The sequence below is a fragment of the Mus caroli genome, chromosome 15 (genome assembly GCF_900094665.2).
Source record: "Mus caroli chromosome 15, CAROLI_EIJ_v1.1, whole genome shotgun sequence".
In the NCBI taxonomy this organism is placed as follows: domain Eukaryota; kingdom Metazoa; phylum Chordata; class Mammalia; order Rodentia; family Muridae; genus Mus; species Mus caroli.
Genome location: NC_034584.1, coordinates 78,713,036 through 78,733,638, shown reverse-complemented (window position 1 = coordinate 78,733,638; position 20,603 = coordinate 78,713,036). Strand labels below are relative to the sequence as shown.

The 20,603-nt window shown below is 49.3% G+C and overlaps 1 protein-coding gene and 1 long non-coding RNA gene across 2 annotated transcripts in view; one reads left to right on the top strand and one right to left on the bottom strand.

The window, feature by feature from the left end:
* Arhgap8 (Rho GTPase activating protein 8) overlaps positions 1 to 11,465 on the bottom strand; it is a 48,025-nt gene extending 36,560 nt beyond the window's left edge. The window contains exon 1 of the mRNA XM_021183014.1: positions 11,416 to 11,465. The gene's annotated coding sequence lies outside the window, so the exon portion shown is untranslated. The remainder of the gene's footprint in view (positions 1 to 11,415) is intronic.
* On the top strand, positions 11,258 to 16,524 carry LOC110310246. Its single transcript, XR_002379828.1, has 3 exons — positions 11,258 to 11,532; positions 12,377 to 12,817; positions 16,017 to 16,524. It is a non-coding gene; the product is annotated as an uncharacterized LOC110310246 (long non-coding RNA).
* Positions 16,525 to 20,603: the final 4,079 nt, after the last annotated feature.

Here is a 20,603-nt window from a genome sequence, read left to right as displayed (position 1 = left end):
CAAGGGACAAGGGCAGCCGACTCTGCCACTCCCTCCCCCGAGGTGCTCAACAAGGAGACGCCCACAGATGGGCTTGAGACCTACAGTCCAGGCTCAGTTCTGCAGTGAAAGGGCTTCCGGCCAGCAGCCAAAGTGAACAGGTGTCATGTGAACCCCCAGCATGTCTGGGTCCCAGCTAATCACACACACACATACACACACACACACACACACAGAGAGAGAGAGAGAGAGAGAGAGAGAGAGAGAGAGAGAGAGAGAGAGATGTCATTTCATTGACTAAAACACAGTAGAGCTGACAAAGTCCATGTCTTCAAATACAAATGGGAGCCGGGCGTGGTAGTGCACACCTTTAATCTCAGCACTCGGGAGGCAGAGGCAGATTTCTGAGTTCGAGGCCAGCCTTGTCTACAAAGTGAATTCCAGGACAGCCAGGGCTATACAGAGAAACCCTGTCTCGAAAAACAAAACAAAACAATAACAAAACAACAACAACAACAAATACAAATGGGAAGCCAAAACCATAGCCAGGAGACATCACTACAGGCACCTCAGCAGCTCTGTGCTCTGATGAGCAGGGAGGTTAGACCTTGTTTGCACTGTGGCTAGGGGACACTACACTTGGTGATATCATGCTAAGTAGTAGGTGTGAGGCCAACCTGGGTTGCACAGCAAGACTCTGTCTCAAAACAAAAACCTACCCCCCGCTGTCTTCAGGCTACAGAAATATCTAAGACATATTAGCAAAGGAGCTGGAAGTGATCACAGAGGGAAAGCACCCATCTTAACCACGGTGCCCTGGGGACAACCGATCTCTGTGTTTATCAATGCTCTGTGCTGTGTAAGTGTAGACACTAACCCAAGATCACTCACAGATCGGTGCCCAGGACAGGAAGCTCATGACTCTCGACTTTGCAAGTTCTCCACCAGGTGAGTGAGTTCTGCCTGCTGAAGCCCCCTGCAGGGGTGCTATTAAGCCGGCCACCTCTAACTGGAGAGTAGGACATTAGGACCTAGTTGCCCCTAGTTGCTGCAGCTTCTTTCATGTTAACAGTGACATTTCTAGTTTCCTTGTGAAAACCCCTACCCTCCCCCTGTCCATGTTGTTCTCTCTTCCCTGAAGCCCTTGCCATCTGTGCCCTGGGAGGGACTCTGTCACCATGCTGCTGTGTGGCCCTGGCCTGGAGCTTTGCCCCATCTGGGTGGCCAGACAGGCAGGCAGGGCCGTTGCTAAACTTACTGCCAAGTTCCTGGGGCTGCCAGGGCAACGTTGGCAGGGAATCCTGAAAGAAGGTTATCCGGAGTTGGGGAGGATAAGAGGAGGCAAAGGTTCCAGGGGAGGCCAAGGGTATGATGCCCAGAGGAGACAAGAAGAGAGGGGTCTTGTGTGTCGCAGGCATCCCTTCTACGTATCTCATACCGGCAACAGACATAGAGACACACGGAGCCTGACTACAGCACCTGTAATTCCCGACCACCTACCTCCTGGTCCTGTCCCTGATATTCCTTCTTACAACAGTGCGGATGGCTCAGACCTCTGATGCATCCCTGTGGCAGCCTCTCCCTCAGCCTCCCCGGGCCTGCACCGGTGTTTTTCCACATCACCTAACTCTAGATGCCGAGGCTCAGAGCCACTGGGCCAGGCCCCAGATGCATACTCAGGATCAGGTTTACCTCCCTGGCAGGGTGCAGGACACCAGTGCCAGGCTCCACCAGCCCACTGTTTCTTCAGCACTCCTCAAATCCAAAATCATCCTTGCTGGAAAGCAGCTCACTGGAGACCTAGCTGGTGTAGGATGACACCCAGGCTGGGACCGTGTGCCCACACCTTAAAGGGAAAATCTATTACAAAAGCCCGTGAAGGAAATTGGCCCTCAGAGCCCACAGCCCAGGACACACACACCCTGAGGCAGCTGGCCAGGAACCTGTAATGGCTGAGCGGCCAGGCCTCACAACCATCCACAGCCACAGGCCCTGTATCTATGCAGAGGCCACAGTCATGGCCATTGAAGTAGCAAGGCTTCGGTTTCCTCTGTCCTCTGCTTTAGCCAACCAACATTCGTGTCCCTTTCCCTTTACAAGCTCAAAGTCTTTGTCCCCTGGCATAGACCAGATTTTTTTTTTGTTCTGACGTTTGCATAGTCAGCCCTGCACCACTGCCAGGAAGCAGTTTGCTGGGGAGCACCAGGTGCCTGCAGCCATTGAGAGGGAATTAAAGCAAGGCTCTCCCAGCATCCTACACTGCTCTCAGCATCACCTGATTCCTGGTGTTCTGGACCAGGGGAAGAGCTCAATATGTAGAGAAAATGATGATGATGATGGTGATATATAATAACACACACACACACATTCTCACACACACACGTTTCATGTGGTTATACAGACATGCAAACATGGAGGCCAGAGGAAGACATTAGCTGTCCTGTCTGCCTCTGCCTTATTCCCTAGAGACGGGGTCTCTCATTGACCCCAAAACTAGGTTGGCAGATAGCAAGCCCCAGAGATCCTCCGGTCTCCACCCTTCTCCCCAGGGCTGGGGTTGCAGATGCATGGCCACACCCAGCTATTAGCCAGATGCCGGAGACCGAACCCGGAGACCTAAATTCAAACTTCACTCACTGCCCACACCCTTCCTCACTGTTCTATCTCCCCAGTCTGCTCCCGCCAATGTACAATTTTAAAAATCCTGTCTCCACCCTGCCTGCAGGCACTGTCTGGCCTCTATCCACCTTCCTCCCTCAGGAGAATTCTCCCATGCCCAGGGAAGGGTCAATCTTTAACACTGCACAGACATCCCAGCCCCCACTAGGGATGACCAGAAATTCACAACTCATTTCACAGGGGTTCAAGAGCACACCCCATGCAGGGCCGGCACAGTCAAGACCCCTCATAAGTGCCAGAGTGACAAGTCACACTGTAAACAGACCCTTTGTCCTGCCTCAGCGCTCTGAGTCTCAGTCCTGTCCCCAGCCTGCCTGGCACTGCCTGTGTTCACTGCCTCCACTTGAGCTCCAGAGTCTCCCCTGTGAGGGGCCTCACTCCTGGGGGAGTCATTGGCATCTATGAGGCTGAGAAGAGCTTCAGTCTTCATCAGCGCCCAAGACCAGAACAGGCAGATCCAGCAGCAGGCGTGCTATGCAAAACAGATTCCAAACCACCCAAGGGGTCTATTTATAATTCACAGCAAAATGGTTTGTTGCTGTCAAAATGTGTTTGCATATTACACAAACAGACCCTTATAGCAATTATCTTAATGTAGTAGCTACAAATGAGTACCTACTTACTTCGGGCAAATTAATGCAGGGTTTACCTTAAGCAGCACAGCCCGTAGTGGGGGAGGTGGGACACGTGGATAAAGAGCTCCCGGGGATGTGCACACCTCCAGGCTCTCTCTGAATTCAGGAGAGGGGCCCCATGCCACCACGCCTAGCCCTCCAAGGTCCAGAAAGAAAGAGGCATGTGCCTCAGACACGCCACAGCCAAGGGACCATTTTTTGTCTCAGCCTCACTTGTGGCCACAAGTCTGCTCATTGATGGCTCATTACCACCAACACCACACAGTCCCTGGGGCTGGCACACAGAGACTACTTCCTTATCCAGGGGGAGATTTAAGGAGTCACCAGAATCCAGATTCAGGTAAGACTGGGGGTAGAGTGGGGTGGGAGATGGGTGAAGTCCATGTGGCTGATTGGCAGGAGCCAGTTCAAGGTCCCTCTTTGTCCGGGCTCACTCTAACAGTCTGGGGCCCCTCCTATCACCATCTGGGGGGATAGCTGGTACCTCTGTCCCAGGTCCCACCACCCATGTTCAGTGCTGGGCTGGGGCTCTGGCCTTCTACTCTCCCCAGAGGACGCTGAACCCCAAACCCCGCCCTCAATGATCAGGCTCAAGCCCAGACATCCCTGTTTCAGTTTGTTCTTCCGTTGCTGCAATAAAACACTCTGGCCAGAAGCAACTTTGAGGAAAGGGATTGTTTCATCTTACACTTCCAGATCAGAGTTCATCTTTGAGGGAAAGCAGGGAAGGACCGCGAAAGCAGGAACTGAAGCAGGAACCAAGGAGAAACGCTGATACAAGCTTGCTCACTGGCTCCCGCTGTTAGTTTTTTTATATAGCCCAGGCCCACCTGATGTGTTTATAAAAAGATGGTGGAGGTGCGGTCAGGTATGGGGGGAGGGGGTGCCTCTGTGGGCCCATGCTGGTCCAGCCACACAGGTATAGTATAGAATAGAGTTTATTCCGGGCATGGGGAGGAGAGTTGAGAGGGTGGTAGACGGGACTGCAGAGATGGCTCAGCAGTTAAGAACACTGACTGCTCTTCCAGAGGTCCTGAGTTCAATTCCCAGCAACCAGATGGTGGCTCACAGCCAACTTTAACGGGATCTGATGCCCTCTTCTGGTGTGTCTGAAGACAGCTACAGTGTACTCACATACCTAAGATAAATACATTTTTTTTTAAAAAAAAAAGAGAGGGTAGTAGAGGCAGAGAAAGGCAGAGAGAGAAAGGGGAGAGAGGAGGGAAGGGGCGAGAGGACAGAATGGGAGCAAGAGCAAGAGAGTGGAGGGGTCAAGCAGCCCTTTTTTTATAGTGAGTCAGGCATACCCGGCTGTTGCCAGGTAACTGTGGGGTGGAGCTTAGACAAAATGCTAACACCTCGTGCCTCGGAATGTGCTGGCCAAAGTGGGCCGGACCCTCCTATGTGAAACATCAATCAAGGGAGTCCTTCACAGACATGGCCGCACAAGCCAGTCTGACCTGGGCAATTCCTCAGTTGAAGTTCCCTCTTCCCAGGTGATCTTAGGTATATTGAATTAAGAGTAAAAAAAACATCAGAACACACACCCCACACCGGGACCCTAGCACCAGTCACAATGCCTACCCAATGCTTCCTGTTTCAACTTTCTTCACATCGATGGCTTCCTGAGGCCCCATTCCCCACCCAAATGTTCCCTCCAGAAGACAAGACGGAACACTTCCACCCATTCCCTTTTCCTTTAACTGTGTGGGCCTCAGGCACGCACTGTCACCTCTGAGCCTTTGCACAAACTGTCCTTGTTACCTAGAACACACAGTCCCACACCAGGCAAGGGATCCATAACCAGCTTCAACCATCATCACTGGCTGACGTCCAGCCTGGATTCAAATCTGCTCCTTGGGAGCTCAAATGAGATCCTCAAGGACCCAACAATTCTCCTCTGACCTTCCCACGTTTAACAGGAATTAAGAACCATCCATAACTCTAGTTCCAGGGGATCTTCTGGCCTCTAGGGCACTACACACACATGGCACACAGACATATATGTAGGCAAAACACTCATACACATAAAAAAAACTTTAATGATTAAATAGGGGCTGGAGAAACGGCTCAGTAGTTAGGAACACTGCTCTGAGAGAGGATTGAAGTTCAGTTCCCAGAGTAGTTCACAGCCATCTGTGACTCCAACTGCAGGGGATCCAAGACTCCTCCAGCCTCCCTGGACACCTGCACTCATGTGCACAAACCCACATATACAGACACACAGGTACACATGCATACATGTAATATAAAAATAAAAAATAGCCGGGCGTGGTGGCGCACGCCTTTAATCCCAGCACTTGGGAGGCAGAGNGAATGAGCTCTTCTTTTGTTTCCAATTTGTTCCAATTACAGGCCTGTAAATTCAAATCATTCTTTTGACTGTCCTGATTGAAATGTGGACTTTCCGAAATATAAATCATTTTTTCTCTCCTCAGTCATATGACAGCAAAACAGAAAAATAAAAAAAAAAAAAAAAAAAAAAAGTAAAAATAAAAAAAATAAAAATAAAAAATAAAAGATTTATTTATTTTTCCAAAATGGATAAATAGGGGGACCGCAGAGATGACTCGGTGTCTGGGAGCTCCAGCCCTTTCAAGCACCTGAACTCGGTTCCCCGCACCCACGTCAGGTGGCTTACAACTGCCTGGAACTCTAGTTCTAAGGATCTGGTATCCTATTCTGGTCTCTGAGGGTTCTGATCAACTGAGTACACACACACACACACACACACATGGGAAAAACATAAAACATTTTTTAAAGATGGAGAAATAAATATAACCTACTATCATACACAGAGAGAGAGAGAGAGAGACAGACAGACAAAAAGAGGAAAAAACATAAAATGAACCTTTTTAAAGATGGAGAAATAAACAAAACAACCTACTATCAGAGAGAGAGAAAGAAAGGGGTGGGGGGAGGGTGAGAGACAGAGACAGACAGAGACAAGAGAAAGACAGAGAAAGGAAAAAACATAAAGTGAATATTTTAAAGATAGACAAACAAATAAAACCTACTGTCACACACACACACACACACATGGAAAAAACATAAAACTTTTTTTAAAAGATGGAGAAATAAATATAACCTACTATCATAGACAGGCAGACAAAAAGAGGAAAAACCTACAATGAACCTTTTTAAAGATGGAGAAATAAATAAAACAACTTACTGTCGTACAAAGAGAGAGAGAGAAAGGGAGAAGAGGGGAGACAGAGACAGACAGAGAGAGACAGAGAAAGGAAAAAACATAAAATAAATCTTTTAAAGATAGAGAAATAAAACCTACTGTCACACAAACACACGTACACACACACATACACACAAACACATGTACACACACACATACACATACACACAAACACACGTACACACACACACACACACACATACACACACCCATCTGCCCAACCTGCAACCTGCCATCTGCAAAGACCTCAGAGAGACCAAGACACTAACTCAGAGCTTGTCCTGAGACCCCAGGGCTTCAGTTTACTGCAGATCACAAGCCCAGCAAACCCCAGCCCAGGCACAGATCGATCCAGTGGAGGAAAGGCAAGGTGACTCTTAGAAGTCTCCAGAATCCAGACCGGCCTAACCAGTTCCTTCTGAGAGTCCCTGGCTCCTGCCCCTTCCAGCTGAAAGGTCATTTCTTGCTCCCGAGGTAGAGCTGGCTTGCCTTCAGCAGGGAAGGATCTGCAACATACAAATTCACTCAACACCTAGGCTTGTTCCCAAAGGCCACAGACAGAGTGACTGCTAACATGATCAAAGCTGTGTGACTGGTTTGAGGCACTCACAAAACTCTACTCATTTTGACCTCTCCATTGCTGTAGAGTATTGTCTTAGAGTTTTACTGCTGTGAACAGACACCATGACCAAGGCAACTCTTATGAGGATAACAGTTAATTGTGACCGGTTTAAAGGTTCAGAGGTTCAGTTCATTATCATCAAGGCAGGAGCATGGCAGCATCCAGACAGGCATGGTGCAGGAGGAGCTGAGAGTTCTACATCTTCATCTGAAGGCTGCTAGGAGAATACTGACTTCCAGGCAGCTAGGACAAGGGTCTTAAAGTCCACACCCACAGTGGCACACCTACTCCAACAGGACCACACCTTCTAAAATATTGCCACTCCCTGGACCCAGCATATGCAAAGCATCACAAGCATGAAACTTCACAATCCAGGAAAACAAGGCACAGAGTGGCTAGCAATTGACTCAAAGTCACACAGCTGGTGACAGGGTGTGGGGCCCCTATCCCCAGCTGTTAACACTGTACCGCCTCCGCTGAAGGCACCTTATCCTCCAAGCATCAAATGGTTTTCCGATGCCTATGACAGAGATGAGAAGATAGGGATCCAAAGAACTGATTTAGAGAGAGCCACCCACCCAGCCTTGCTTCCAGGAAGCCGGAAACCTGGATAGAACGGGCAGCCAGAAGTCCCAGAGAGTGGTCCAGATCCAAGCCTGTCGCTACCCACGTCAGCCACCCAAGAAGCCGCTGGAAATCAGTGGGACTTCTTCCTCAAGCATCAAACTCTACCAAATAGCAGGGGAAGTTGAGTTTCAGCATAAGAGACAGAAAACTTATTTATATCACCGTGCTAATGTCTGTTACATAGGATAGAAAGGAAGGGAAAATTATGAAGTCATGAAAAGAGAAAGGTGTCCTCACCCCTGAGGCCTCTTCCCAGATGAGAAACAGAATTCTATCCCAGACAACAACTGCTTAAGGTCTCTATTCCTACCTGGAAACCTTCGACTTTCTAGAGTTTTTCACCTGAAACCCATTTACAGAAAAACATACCCCAAGACCCTTGTGTGGCCTTAGTGGCTCTTAATTTAACTTTATTAGAATATCTCCTATCTCCAGAACCACCCCATAATTTTGCCTAGCAAAGAGAGAGAGAGGAGAAAAATAAAAGGGAAGATTCTTAGTAACTTTCTGAGATGTAATGTGAAAGTCACATTAAAATGGTATGTATGGGTAATGCTAGGATATTTATTAACTCTCCCTTGAGACGCCCATACCCGTGCTTGGCTATATCTTAATTCTTTCCTTAAACCCCTCTTATTCTTTTAACCCCAAATGCTTAACATTTATGTAAAAATGATCCTTTAGAGGACAGTTATGGTGGTGTGTATAACTTTAATCCCAGCACTAAGAAAGCAAGAGACAAGACAATCTCTGTGAGTTCAAGGCCAACCTGACCTATACCGCAAGTTCCAGGACAGTCAGGGATACATAGAGAGACCCTGTCTCAAAACATCAACAGCAGTCTTTTAGGGGCTGGAGAGATGGCAGAGAGTTCACGCTCAGTTCCCAGCACCCACAGTCAGGGATACATAGAGAGACCCTGTCTCAAAACATCAACAGCAGTCTTTTAGGGGCTGGAGAGATGGCAGAGAGTTCACCCTCAGTTCCCAGCACCCACCTTAGCTCACAAATGCTTGGAACCTAGTTATGGTCTCCACAGGACCCTGCACTCCTGTGCATACATCCCCATACACACACACACACAAACACACACACACATTTAAAATAAAATCTTTCTTAAGAAAGTCCTTATAGCCGGGCGTGGTGGCGCATGCCTTTAATCCCAGCACTCGGGAGGCAGAGGCAGGCGGATTTCTGAGTTCGAGGCCAGCCTGGTCTACAGAGTGAGTTCCAGGACAGCCAGGGCTACACAGAGAAACACTGTCTCGAAACCCCCCCCCCAAAAAAAAAGTCCTTATAACTTATTTTTTAGATTTGTTTATCTTATTTTACAAATAGAGGTGTTTTGCCTGCACATGCCCATCAAGGTCAGAAGAGGGTGCCGGATTCCCTGGAGTTACAGGTGGTTGTGAGCCACTACATGGGTGCTGGACCCCAGGTTCTGTGCAAGAGCAATGGGTGCTGTTCAGGGCTGTGCCGTCTCTCCAGCCCTTCCGTAAGGATCGTTTTCACTGGGAAGCCTCCCCTTGTGTGACTTTCCCCTTCTTGAGCACCTTCTTTCCACTTTTAACTAAACTCTGACCCTATTTCCCTGTGCCCAGAAAGTTCCTTTTAAGTGGAAGCCATGGACCTCGAGTTTGCCAGAGGTGAGGTCTTCCGGAACTTTCTAGGGCTATTGAGGGCAAGAGTGTAGGGATGCGTGTTTGTCTGCCTCTTGCTGCAGATACCTGGAAGGGCAGGCAGTTGTTAGAGGGCTTCCAAACATCTCCAACCTACAACAGCCTACTCCCACCAAGGCAGATGCTGAGCCTGGCTTTCTATTCACCAGCTGGAAGATCATGGCTCCCCTGCCTCTGCTTCCTCATCCGCAGAAGTGGGCAGTGCCACTACCATCTCAGGAGGTTGGTGTGAGTGAGGACTGAGGCAACCAATCAGCATGCCAGGACTTGACCTCTGCTGGAAAGGACACCAGAACACTTGGCAAATGTAGAGGCTACTACTCCCCATGAGGAAAGTGGCTGGCTCAAAATCCGCTTAATCACACTAGGCGTAGTGGTTCGTTTTTGTATCATCAGCTTTTGGAAGGTTGAGGCAGGAGGATTACCTTGAGTTTAAAGCCAGCCTGGGCTAAATAACAAGACCTGTCTCCAAGAAAGAAAAGGGGGCAAAAACCCCACGCTCTCCCAAAATTCCCCTGACGCTTTATCTGTGTCATGTGACCAGCGCTTCAACATTCCCCATCAGTGAGATGATGGGGATTCAGGTATTGGGATGGTTTACTGGTGTGATGAGAGTATACGGCCAGGCACCTCTAGGTGACAGCTCTTGGCTACCCTATTATATATTTTGGTTATTATTAGAGACAAGGTCTCATACACTGAGGCTGGCTTCAAACGACTATGTGGCCATAGATGGCTTTCTGTCCTCAATCTGATAAAAGTCCTGGGATTACAGCCTCAGGCCACCACACACCTGGTTTATGTGTCGCAGGAAAACAAACCAAGGGCTTTGTGTATGCTAGGCAGAGGTTCTACTAACTTAGCTACATCCTGCTGTTCTCTTTAACTGAGGCCACCTCTATGCCTGTCATTGACAGGAAATCCCCAAACTTACACAGTTCTCCAAAGTTGCACTTTACTGTTAGCGGATCCAAGTACATACCCGGGGCTCACCCATTTTGACCTCTTCTGGACCACCCAGCAACCTAGGGCCACACCCACCTGCCACCTCCCACCCCATCTTCCAGCTCTACTGCAGCGTCCTCCACAAAAGTCCCCACACCCCCTGGCTTCGACCACCGAGAGCTTATTCTGGGCTCCCGAGAGCTGAGAACAGACAAGAGGCTGACCTGACCTCTGGGAACAGCTGGACTCAGACTTCCAGTTACCTGCCCCCTCCTCCATTCCGGTTCTGACTTGGGGAAGGGTTTGGCGGGCCATTTTACAAGGAACTCATAAACATATCTTGAAACAACAGAGGCCAATGAAGATTGCTTACTTTCCGAGGCGTACTTTCTCACTTCGACCCAAGTTCGCCCTGACTGGCTGAGAGCGCGCACTAGAATCTACTAGTCCCAGAGCAGAACCTGGGACCGCCAGGCCCTTTCCCCACACCAGCCAAATGAACTAAGGAATGCCACCCCTCCCCCCAGTGGCCTCCGCAGTTCCCCCAGCAGGGCCTCGGCAGCTAGCTACACTGACTGCACCTCCCTCTCAAGAATTCTCGAATTCTCGAGAGGCCTTTGCCAGGTTTGGGAAAGTGAAAGAAGCCAGCAGCAGTCTGCCTTACCTAAGTGGGGACTTCCCAGGCCCGCGGCCTATAAATCTTGGGAGTTGCACCCAGTGTGACAAGGTGACCAGACAGACCCCAGTCTCGGGCCCCAAGTGCGAGTTCAGCATCCGCCCTGGCCTCAGTATTGCCACCTGTTAGGCGGGAAAGATGCCACCATGATGCGCTCAGGTTTGGTGCGGGAGCCGAGGGGCTACTGCCATGTGCTTACCCCGGGGGCCCAAACCTGGGTCGGAAGAAAAGCAGGGGGCACAGAAAGCGGGGACAAGGTGGGGAGTGGAGGGACACCCAGGAGAAGTTGGGGCGGGAAGAGGCCAGGACCAGAGATAGGAGCCGCGCCTTCCCACCCGAGCAGGTCCCCAAAGGGGGGCTCACTGGACCACCGAGCACCTCACCTGGTCTCTGCAACTCCAGCCGCACACCTGGCCGGTCCCCGGACAGGCCCCTCCCCAACAGGCCCCGCCCAATGTCAGAGCGCACAGCCGGGAGTCCCCAGGGTGGGCGGGACCAGGGTAGGTGGTTCTAACTCTAGGCGGGAGGGAGCTACGGGACACTGACCCTCAGCAGCTGCTCGCCCTCACATTTACCCGCATTTGAGATGCGCCTGGTGAGAGGGGAAACAGGAGATCTGTGCTGAGTTGGAAAACACAGCCCGGGTCTTCAAGCGTCCGACCTGCTCTCCCAGTCCTGACCTCGGTGCTGGTACGGGGCTCTGTCTGCTGCCTCTGCACTTGGTGTGTCGGTGTGTCGCTGTCCCTTCCCTTCTGAGTCTCCAGCCCTTCGTAACTATGGTTCAAAACCACTCCCACAACCCTATGCCTTGCCTCTAAGCACAAAGAGGCCTTGGTGTCCTAAGGAGAGCAGACCAGAGGTGGGGGAACGTAGGTGGTTTTACCAAAGCGTGTACTTCTGCCTCCAAGCTTCCAGACTTCACTAAGAGCCTGCACCTCTTTCCGGCTACACCTCATCTCCTGCCTCTACCTGCTGTCCACCAACCTAACGGTCTTGAATGATCTCAGCTCTCACCCTAACCCCAAGCTCAGGCTCCTAGCTGTGTTGGATACCCAGCCTATGCAGGGACACACTACGGGCCTCCCGACTCCTCCTCATCTCATTCTTCCAATGGTGAGGTCCAAACTCCAGTCCTCCTTATATTCTATGTGTGGTCCACTCTCAAGCCCCAAGAGCACCTACAAAGTATGTCACTGTACCATATGCTGACCCCAGGGGACCAAAGGGGACCGAACCCAGGTTGGAAGGAAGGCAGGGGGTACAGAAAGCAGGGACAAGGTAGTGGGTGGGTGAAGTCGGTGATCTCCTAGCCTCTTCCTCAACGGTCCATCTGTCTCCACACAGGCTCAGGGGTCCCTTTCTGAGGATTCTCACATAGAACTCCACTCGAAGTGTTCCCAGTAGATGAGGCAGCTCCACAAGCCAGCTGAAGGGATCATAGTCCTGGGGAACAGCTAAGACAGAGCAGCTGAGACACCACTCACCTCTAGAGGGTGTAGTGACTTCAGGGGACAATCAACAGAAACCACCATCTCCAGTTTCCGGAAATAACTGGGTCTCAGCCAATCAGCACAGGCCGCACGGAGGGCAGGCTCCTCCAGTGGATCTGATGGACCTTGCTGGATGGGGAGGAAAAGAAAACATGACTTGCTGCATCTACCATCCCCACCCTCGTGGGGGAAGCTTGGCTCACTGTGGGTGCTTAGTGAAAGTCGAAACCATGCCCACTGACCTTTGCTGAACACACAGCTGAAACCCTGTGACAGAAGACAGCGTAACAAGCAGGTAGCATGCCTGATTTCTTCCTGTAAGAGTTTAATGTTTTTCCATTTATTTTTATTTCATGGTTATGGGTGTTTTGCCTGCATGTATGTCCATATACCACATGCAATGCACACAGTGTGTGCCCTTGGAGGTCAGAAGAGGGCATCTGATCCCCTGGAACTGGACGTACAGGGGGCAGGATCAAGAACGCTGGCTGATAAATCTAGGTCCATCTGCATGAGCAGCCAATGTTCTTAGTCATCGAGCAATCTCTTCAGTCCCATTGAGTGTAAGTTTTACAGGATATGGAGAAACTTCACAAGGAAAGGAGGACCCAGAGAGACCAGTACATTGTGTATTTTCATGCTTTGGTTTTAGGAAGGGTATTAGTCATGGAGGGATATGATAGGAGGGCAAAAGGTTGGAGCCTAACTGTAATAAACTGGGGGAAGTCAACCCCTCCTCAGTCGAACCTCTCTGGAAGCACGACCAGAGCCATGCCCACAAGCATCTCTGAGGTTGAATCTTAACCTTCAAACTATGACAGCTCTGTCCTGCATCAGTTTTCCCAAGGGCCAGATTTGGGAGCAGTGTGTTCTGAGCCAACATCACTAGCCGTCTGGTCACCATGGTGGGATCTAGGCATAGGATGAGGTAGAATTGGCAAGGGCTTGAATCTGTGGTTAACACTGCTCATTCCCTGGATCAAACCTGTCTGTAGCCTCTCTTACTTTAGCTGCAGGCACCAAAGCTGTCTATGATTGTTTGAGCTTGAGTTTTCTAGTCCACAGGATTCGAAACATCCTGGTGGAAAAAAGCAACCTGTTTAAATTTTTTTTTTCCTGGCAAGACCAGGAATTGAAGCCAGTGTCTTGCACATACACAGAAAGCTGTGCATGCAGCATAAAACCACAGCTCTGGCTTTCTACCCAAATTGCAAAATTGTTGCCCTTTGACAATGCCAGCAGTCCATGGATGAGGGTGGGGTTATCCCAGGGGAGACCTCTGATTGGCTGAGTCTAAGATACACTGTATTACTCAGGGGTCTCTAGAGGAACAGAATTGATAGAATGTAATATCTATATCTATCTATCTATCCATCTATATCTATCTATCTATCTATCTATCTATCTATCTATCTATCTATCTATCTATGGCATTTAGAGTGGTTTACAGGCTGTGGTCCAATTAGTCCAATAATGGCTGTTTACCAACAGAAGGTCCAACAATGTAGTAATTATTCAGTCTATGAGGTTGGATATTTCAGCTGGTCTTCTTCTTCTTCTTCTTCTTCTTCTTCTTCTTCTTCTTCTTCTTCTTCTTCTTCTCCTTCTCCTTCTCCTTCTCCTTCTCCTCCTCCTCCTCCTCCTTCTCCTCCTCCTCCTCCTTCTCCTTCTTCTCCGCAATCTTCATTTTTATTTTTTAAGATTTATTTATTTATTTATGCATATGAGTACACCACTATTGCTCTCTTCAGACACAACAGAAGAGGGCATCGGATCCCATGCCCATCTTACACATGGTTGTGAGCCACCATGTGATTGCTGGGAATTGAACTCAGGATCTCTGGAAGAGCAGTCGGTGCTCTTAACCTCCGAGTCATCTCTCTAGACCTCAGCTGGTCTTCCATATATACTGGAATCCCAAAGAAGGTCTAAAGCCATTGAAGAAATGGACTTGCCAGAGAGAGCAAACAGGCAAAGAGAGCAAGCTTCCTTCTTCTATGTCCTTTTTATAGGCTACTACCAGAAGTTGTGGCCCAGATTAAAGGTAGATGTTCCTACCTCAAAAGATCTGTATTAAAAATGGGTCTTCCCACGTCAAACAAAACAAAGCAAAACAAAACAAAACAAACAATCCCAGGGCTAGAAAGATGGCTCAGCAGTTAAGAGCACTGGCTGTTCTTCCAGAGGCCCCAGGTTCAATCCCCAGCATCCATATGGAGTTCACACCTGTTGTAACTTCAGTTCCAGGGGTTCTGACAACCTCATACAGACATGCATGCAGCCAAAGCATCAGTAAATATAAAATAAAAATTAATTCAAAAAAAGAAAAGAAAAGAAAAATTCCCTCATAGTTGTGACTAGCCCTTTGGGTTTTAATTAGTTCCAGATTAGTTAAATTGACAGTTAATTTCAGATAGTCAAGTTGACAACCTAGAAAAGCCAACTCACACATACACAGGTGGGTCATGCAGATAAGACTGGTCACTGGTTTTGCTGAAGACAATCATGAAATCACTACATATGTGCTCTTAGAAAGGGGCAGCAGTGACCTGTGCTAAGCAGAGGCTGGTGTGAGGCTGGTGTAGTAGGACTGCCTCTGGACAGTTGGGCGGTGGCCCGATCTCCTCCGAAGTCCCTCTGTATCCTCACAGCTGCCTCCTTCCAGGAAGACAATTTGCAATCATCTTGGCAGGTGGGCCTGTCAAACAACCCAGCACAGCTTCAATATGATTATCTAACATCTTCATTCTCACAGAGGACTCGGGTGGCAGGAGGGGGAAAAAAGGCTTAATTCTTTCCATTTATTTGTTGATTTATTGATTGATTAATTTATGCTGTGTTATGGAGGCATATGTGTACCAGGGTGTGTGTAGAGAGAGTTCAGAGGACAACCTTTGGGGGTCAGTTTTCTTTTTTCTTTCTTTCTTTCTTTCTTTCTTTCTTTCTTTCTTTCTTTCTTTCTTTCTTTCTTTCTTTCTTTTCTTTCTTTTTTTTTTTCCGAGACAGGGTTTCTCTGTATGGCCCTGGCTGTACTGGAACTCACTTTGTAGAGCAGGTTGGCCTCGAACTCAGAAATCCGTTTGCGTTTGCCTCTGCCTCCTGAGTGCTGGGATTAAAGGCATGTGCCACCACGCCCAGCAGGGGGTCAGTTTTCTACATCTGCCAGATGGGTTTGTGTGTGGGCACACTCACGAGAACACACACACACACTAAAACACACATAATAAGTCAGCCATCTAGCGTGACTACATGGCTAGGAACACAGTTGTGTGTGCACTGCCATTGACGCAGAGGCCAGGAAAGGAGCCGCACACTGGGAGCCCTTCCCTTTCTTTCTTCAGCAGTAATCAGCCGGTTGGTTTTTTCCTTCTGCTTCTGTAACAATAACTCTGTCTTTCAAAGGCTGCTAGATAAAACTCGAAGGACGATAATGGGAAATGAAGAGCTGCCTCGGAATGGTGTTACTACTGGCTTTATTAAATTCGTTCTTGCAGATGTTGATGAAGTCGGAGGCTTCTCTTTTTTTCTCCCCAAGCAGCTGAGTTCTAAGTTAATGAGCATGCCTGGGTGGAGCGCTAGAGACAGGAGAAAGACCCGGCCACCAGCAGAGGTCCTGGATTTCCTGTTTGTGTTCTCCGCGGGCAGCTCAGCTCGCCTGGCCAGCTGCAGGAGCTGCAATCTTCCAGGAAGCCTGCATTTCCGTGCTGCTGACGCAGGGGGACAGGCAGGCAGAAAGGAATCTGGGCGTCCCCCAGGCACTCCCTCCGCAGGCCAAGCCACTAACCCACCGATTAAGCTCCTGCTTTCTGCTGGTAGCCCAGTACGGAGACAGGGTCATGCTCCTGTTTCAGAACAGAGGCTGTTCTGACATCACACAGAGGAATCCTGGTGCTTTCTCCACTGTGTTCTGTGGGACACTGTGGCCCAGTGTGGAAATCCTTTACATTCCCAGCTGAGTGGCTCCTGCTCTGGATATCCTACTGACTAAAACAGTTATTACCTCAAGGGGAATGAACATTTATTCTGGAGCCAAATATAAGTGACGCCAACGTTGTATGGTTGCACGAATGTTCTTACAGTGACAGAACAAAGAAAGTCATAAATCAACTTTTCAAACACAATGGTGGGAACATCAGGTAGGTAAGTTCCACAAAGACCTCAGATGCTGTCTGATGACATACTTAGCTTTTAGGTTACGGGAGAATAGGGATCTCTTAAGACATCCTCAAAGGTCTCACGGGATAGTCACAAGAGGAGGGCAATGAATGGCTATCAAGGGGTTAGAGATAGCACCAGATAATTTGGCTCTGGATCTGCAACATTCCAACCTCTTCCCAATCAGTGACTCAGCCTCACAGGTACAGAACCTCCAGCTCTTCAAATGCCTGTGTTATCAAAGAATCTCCACCTGGTAGACCTCTTAGTTAAGTTTCTCTTGCTGTGATAAACACCATGACCAAAAGCAACTTGGGAAGGAAAGGGTTTGTTTCTGTGAACATATCCTGATCACAATCCATCAGGGAGGTCGGAGCTGGGACTCAAGGCTGAAGACACCAAGAAGGAAACTGCTTACTGGCTTGCTTCTCGTGGCTTGTTCAGCTTGCTTGTTTGCTTGCTTTCTTCCTTTTTTTTTCTTTTCTTTTTGGTTTTTCCGAGACAGGGTTTCTCTGCATAGCCCTGGCTGTCCTGGAACTCACTGTGTAGATCATGCTGGCTTCGAACTCAGAAATCTGCTTGCCTCTCCCTCCCAAGTACTGGGATTAGTGGTGTGCGCCACCACTACCCGGCTCAGCTTGCTTTCTTACATCATCCAGGACCACCTGTCCAGATGTGGCACTACCCACAGTTGCCTAGGTCCTCCCACACTAATTATCAATCAAAAAAATGTCCCACAGGTTTGCCCACTGTTCAATCTAGTAGGGGCATTTTCCCAATTGAGGTTCCCTTTTCTCAGATGACACTAGCTTGTGTCAAATTGACATAAAACTAACCAGACACTATCATGAATGGACAGTGACCTAACAACTAGCTAACCCAGGCTCCTATGTCATGAGGGCAGTGACAGGCTCTACCTGATGGGGTATACTCTAAGAGAGAGAGCTAACTGGGAAAACCTTGTGTCACCAGGACCACTATGTCCAGCCACTGTGTCCAGCCTGGCGTTCTCTCTCTCTCTCTCTCTCTCTCTCTCTCTCTCTCTCTCTCTCTCTCTCTGTGTGTGTGTGTGTGTGTGTGTGTGTGTGTGTGTGTGTAGGTGGCATGCAGGCAGGTCCTTGTGCTGACATATAAGCATTAGGGGAACCAGGAATGTTAAACACACAGTTGTCTCCTCCAAGAGAGAGATGTATAACCTGTTTTCTAGCCAGAAAATGTCTGGCTGGGAGCAGTCATTGTTCATAGCCTGGTGACCTTTGTGCTATTTCTGTGGCCGGGCTTTCCTCCACAAGACCCTTATCTTGAGCCTGCTTTCTCAGTTAATATCTTACAGAAGATGTCATTGTACTTTACAAAGAGTCTTGATGTAGTCACATCCTAAGCTTTGTTGTGCACATGGGATTGAGTTCATGATCGCCAGGAAAATTTCCATCAAATTGTGCTGTGCTTAAATATACCTAAAAGAGGGGCCGGGCGTGGTGGTGCACGCCTTTAATCCCAGCACTCGGGAGGCAGAGGCAGGCGGATTTCTGAGTTCGAGGCCAGCCTGGTCTACAAAGTGAGTTCCAGGACAGCCAGGGATACACAGAGAAACCCTGTCTCAAAAAAACAAAACAACAACAAAAAACCTAAAAGAAATCACTCAAGGTCAGACTCTCGAAGGGTGAAGCAACATTGGCTCCTGAGTTGAACTGAACTGCCTTCTTGGCTCTCTCAGATCTGCTGGCTGTGGTATTTGCAGAGACCCCTGCAGTGAGGATAGGGGTGTGTACACAATGACTATAAGCTGACTTGGAACCTTCTAGACGCTGCTGTGACTGTTGATCTTGGATCAGTGCAGCAGGAGTTTCCTGTGGGGTAGTCTCTCTATTGGGTAAGTGTCTCCTGGGAAGCGAATTCCTTCGGGGTGGAGTCGTCTGTGGGCTGCTGTATCAGTCATTGCTTTGCCCTTAAGGCCACTCTGCTATGTGGAGGCGGTTTTGGACACTGTTCCTGGAAGCTAAGCCTGAGTGTGGCTCTCCACTCATGGTAACTTGGAAACGCTCCCACTAACAGGCAATCAGCGTTGCCTCATTAACAGGCTACTCAATGGTTCACAGGTACGTCCCTCATCAGCATCCCCACGTTGCCTTCATCCCCACTGAGCACAAGCTGAGGAGAGTCCCAGAGAGTCCTGGGATGAGCGATCCTTGCAGATAATGTGCGTGATTTTTTTCCTTTTTTTTTTTTTTTTTTAACTTTTCATTGATTCTTTGTGAGTTTCATGCACCCTGGTCCTGTTCATCTCCTCCTCCCTTTATATCTGCCCTTTACCCTTGCAACCTCCACTTCAAAATAAAACACCCAAACAAAAAGCATAGAAAAACCTCTCACCGGGGCTGGAGAGATGGCTCAGCGGTTAAGAGCACTGGCTGCTCTTCCAGAGGTCCTGAGTTCAATTCCCAGTAACCACATGGTGGCTCACAACCATCTGTAATGAGATCTGATGCTCTCTTCTGGTGTTACTCATATGCATATAACAAATAAATCTATCTTTAAAAAGAAAAAGAAAAAAACCCTCTTACCATGGAAGCTATAGCATTAACAGTGTGTCCTAGCATAGATCCCTCTGTCCACACATCTTTACTTACAAACGTTCATTGCAATGACTCATTGGTCTGGTTTGAGGTCTCTGGCTTCTGTGACTTCATCAATGTTGGTATCACAGAATTGGGACTCCTCCCGGCTATCCTGTTGTTGCCCTGCATCATGGAGATCCTGCAGCTTTAGAACAGCAGCACTGGCCCTTTCTTGCATCCCATACATTCGCAGATGATGTAGCTTTTAGGGTGGGGCAATTCAGAGCCCGAATCTGGACCTGGGTAGTAGCTGAGCCAGCTCTCCTTTATCAGCACAACCAGGGTGAGCTCTCCAGCACTGGTCCAGCTAGGAGCATGGACACGAGGCAGGGTCAGCTCTTCTGCTTTCTTGCCTTTCAGGGGCAACTCACCGGTGCCTTTGCCATCACAGACAATTCCACTGTATTGCCCAGGTGAGCTACAGGACCCCTGATCTCCTAAGTACTACAGCTAGTGAGGGAACGGGGTTAGCTCTTCCACTCTCATGACCCCAAGGTCAGCTCTTTCTGCAACTACAGGTAGCAAAGCAGGTAGGGGGAGAAGAAAGGTCATCGCCCCCACATCCATACCACCTCAGGCCAGACAAGTGGTGGGGCCAGCTCACCTGTGCCTCCTCCACCAGGGCCAGCTCTACGGCGCTGCCTATACAAGGTGCAAGGTCTGCTCTCATGAGTGCTACAGGAGGCGAGGGACAGGGCCAGCTCACCCGTGCTCGTGACCCCAGGACCAGAGTTCCTGACTGATGCAGGTGGTGAGGGGCCGGGGAGGGCATCACCCAAGCATTCTTGCCACCTCACACAGTGCAGGGCAGTGGGCATGGGGGAATAAAGAGAGTGGGAGAAAACCCAAGTCCTGCCAGAGTTCCAGTGCTCTGGGCGGGCAGACGTGGGAGGACTGCCGCACACTTTCCACATGGCCCCCGGTGGGTGTCTGGCTGTGGGAAGCTACAGATCCAGCCCGAGGGGGTTGGACAAGGGACAGTCTGAGGTCTCTGAGCCAGAAACCAATGGACACCGAGGAAGAGCCAAGAACAAAGTGGAGGCCCCCAGGGCAGCTCTGTCATCCCCGGGGCCAAAGGGAGGAGAGGTCAGGGAGAGGGGGGGGTGCTGGGTGGTTCCCACTCGGGCGAGAGCCTTTGGTCTGTTCCGTGGCTTGAGCACAGAAAGGCCTTCAGGCAGGAGGTTAGATGAGGTTCTTTAGGGGAAAGCCTATTCCATCGTTTAAGCATGGTGGGCCTTGATGAGCAGAGATAGTCTATGGTTTTAGAGCTTTGTTGTAGAAAGGCAGAGAAAAAGAGAGAAGGTAGAA